This window comes from Trachymyrmex septentrionalis, unplaced genomic scaffold (assembly GCF_001594115.1).
Source record: "Trachymyrmex septentrionalis isolate Tsep2-gDNA-1 unplaced genomic scaffold, Tsep1.0 scaffold20, whole genome shotgun sequence".
In the NCBI taxonomy this organism is placed as follows: domain Eukaryota; kingdom Metazoa; phylum Arthropoda; class Insecta; order Hymenoptera; family Formicidae; genus Trachymyrmex; species Trachymyrmex septentrionalis.
Genome location: NW_017305180.1, coordinates 1,023,113 through 1,026,747, shown reverse-complemented (window position 1 = coordinate 1,026,747; position 3,635 = coordinate 1,023,113). Strand labels below are relative to the sequence as shown.

Below are 3,635 nucleotides of genomic sequence, written 5' to 3'. Positions count from 1 at the left end.
ATATATATATATATATATATATATATATATATACATATATATATAAAATAGATACACATCTTTTTCACATTTTTATGCTACTATTACCAAATATAAAGTACAGATGACCTTTAGTTTTAGAAAGATAATTATGCAACTTTAATTATTATCTCTCTGGAAAGTAAAGAATAAAATATAATATATAAACCGTAAGAAAAATGAGTAATAAATATAATGCATATTAAATGGAAAAGTTTTCAGAGAAGGAAATTTTAGTCGTGTTGAGCATTTTCTTCTCTTGAATGTTCACCATAAGACATTGTACGTCAGCTGACTCTACTACGATGCATTACGACGAACGAGCGAACAAAGACTGGCATCGTTACGGTGGATGACTCGACCTGTTTCTGCACAATCAAGTGAAAAGAGCAAAAATACAATCCGAGTTTTTTTTATGGATATCTACGTTTTAAAAAGCATTTTGAGTTTATTATCTTTAATGTTTTTTTCTATAAGAAGCAGAAATTTATATAATAAGGTTTAATTCACCATAACGATGTATAATATTTTTGTTTTATTAGAATATTTAATTAATTACAGAATAAGAATACATTTATGATATCATAAGCAAATTCTTATCTATTGTAATAAATTAAAATTAAATACAGATGGTATATAAATCAAAAGCAAATACAGATAATATGTTATAATAATTAAATGCAACATTTCAAGTTAAAATAATATCCGATTATCAATGTGAATCACATTCTTGATTTTTATATGACTGCTCGGCATAATAAAGAGATCTATTTTTGAAAAGAGCACCAACGAATCAAGCGTGTGTTTCACGCACGCTTCTCGTGGGAAACAGCTTCTTTGTGTTCAACGCCGCTTCGTAGTATAACTGCGTGTATTCTCTGTTTACTGCAATTCTGCCACTATCATATCACATAAAAATTCTCTTTAATTAAATTATTTTAAGAGTATATAGAGTATATATACTGTATAGTTATTTGTTAACATGTAATAACATTTCGAAAAAATTGTCTAATATTGTGAGCTTATTTTATGTTAATTTAAAATTATTTTAATGTTAAATAGTAATATGATTTTATTTTCAAAAAGAATATCTTAAACAGAAATAATTAGAAATGTATAAATAATTAAATATCTTTAAATAATTAGGAATCTATAAAAAAAAGGTATATTTCTAATAGTGCAGAGATGTTATAAAAATATATACTTTCTTCATCATCGCTATTTGAATTTTTATTTCAGATTTCCATGATATTGGCGTAATCTTTAAAACTTAATGCAAACATTATAGCATTTTATTTAGTTAACATGTATATTATAATTATAGACTTTTCAATTTATGCAAAAGGATCAATTTAATTTAATTTATTAGTCAGATAATATCTATGGTTATCTAAGCGCGTAAATTCTTTATCAAAGGGCTTATTTTATCACTTTAAATATTTTTTATTTCAAAGTAGGTCAAGTGATATAAGAACTCTCAAGTCTATATCCAACTATCTCTATCCATCGCTAATAGAAAGCGTTCCAAAAGTGATGAGGAAGAAGTTGTCTATAATGCTTACTCTATGTCACAAAATATATCAGTTTCCAAGAAGATCTGATACACCCTTGTAAATAAGTAACTGGAAAAGCAATATATCGTTTTATGGAAATTATTCAAACGGTTTTAGCAGAAACAGTTAAATCGTTAATATTATTAAATGTTGTTATTAGATATTGTTTTTGTTATGTTTAATTGACGAAAAATGATCATGATATTTGCAAAAAATCCTTAAATTGTTAATATTATGCTGTAAATACATTATGATGGCAATAAAGAATAATTAATTACGTATTAATCATTACATGTAAAGTATTTCATATCATGTCATATATGTATATTGAACTTTACATATAATGGTTAACACGTAATTAATTATTTTTTATTACCATAATTAATGTATTTGCGTCATAATATTTATCGTTAACAATTTTAAAGATTTTTTGCCAATATCATGATCATTTCTCATCAATTAAATATAGCCACTGTAACAAAAACAATACTTAATGATCGTAAAGATTGAATTCTTTTTGCTACGTATATAACAATATTAATGTGTAATTTTTTTATCAAGTTTTTATATCGGTTTTTTGTTGACAAAGATATCAAATACTCGAAATCAATTAAAAGACAATAGTAATTATAATTGATAAAAAAAAAAGAGTATTTAACTAACTAAAGCTCTAATACTGTAGCAATATTCGAATATTATATTTTTTATTTAATTTGATGTAAATTTTTATTCATGATTTGATTTATAATTTTAACAAAATGTTAATTAAAGGCCAAATACCAATATATCACTTTCAAGAACAAATAAAGCCCAATCTCAGATTATTAATGTCATGGAAATATAAATCGATTGCAAATATTAGAACAACCCGTTATTGATAACATCGAAACAAGTTTATGTTTATAGACCACATACTGGATATGGCAATATGATATTTTCGCTTAGATTAAGTCAATTATTATTCATATATTAGCAAATATTTTGATATCTTGCACCTTCGCCATAATTATCGCAACAGTTTGCATAACGTAATACATAATATGCTTCCTATAATTTTATGATTAAGATACAAATTGCTCAAATTTTTTGTAATACAAGATTGAAGTGAAATAAGTAACTAATAATTATTAACTAAAATTAGGTATAGCATAAATGTTTTTATGGTCTTGTCACAAATAAATTGATGAAAATGAATTTGAAGCATATTGCTGAATTTTACCAAGCAAGAAATTAAAAAAAAATTAATTATTTTTCATACGAATTCTAATAATTTTGATTATGTCAGTTTTTTTAATTTAAAAAATTCTGAGTTTACAAATTTGAACATGATTGATATTTTTGCGTTTATCTAAATCATAATATTAGTTTCAATAATAACGTTTTTAATAACGTGATAATCATTTGTTATCAACTTGAGAAAATCAGATGACGCGAGCTTAGAAAAGTCAACAAAGTGATTATCATCGCGAGAAACAGAGTCCAAGCCCATTTTAATGCACATATCTATTCCATTATCGTCACTTGTTTGTTGTTGCCACAGAGAAATCACGTGATTACGGATTGTATAAATGATTTCACACATCAAACTGATAAACACTTATAATTTATGCAGAAATAGCTTCTATGCATTTAAAACAAACAGATCCGAGCTATAAAAGATAAATTTTCTCTAATGACTAAAAGAGTAAAATAATTTGAACAAAATTACTATACTAACTTAATTGTTACCGTACTAATTTAATTAATGTTATATATCAGATAATTCCTATTAATAATTATTTAAATATTATCAAGAAAAATAGATAAAAATATGTTTTAGTGAATTTATTGACTTTTTTATCTATGCATTCTGTCAGACGTATTGAATTTAAGTTTATCGGAGAGAACTATCGAGACCTTTCAATGACCGTGAAAAATTGATTCTTTGAAAAAATGATGAATAATATTTCCATTTATATATTTTTAGTAAAATTAAAAAATTTTATTTTTCATGTTATTTTTAACATAAGAAAATATAAAAACCAAAAACGTCATCTGCACGTCATTAAAAAATCCTACGTATGA

The 3,635-nt window shown here is 24.3% G+C and overlaps 1 protein-coding gene across 2 annotated transcripts in view; it reads left to right on the top strand.

Moving 5' to 3' along the window:
* The window catches only part of LOC108747825, a 21,134-nt gene that overhangs the window by 6,550 nt on the left and 10,949 nt on the right, over positions 1-3,635 (top strand). The window lies entirely within an intron of this gene.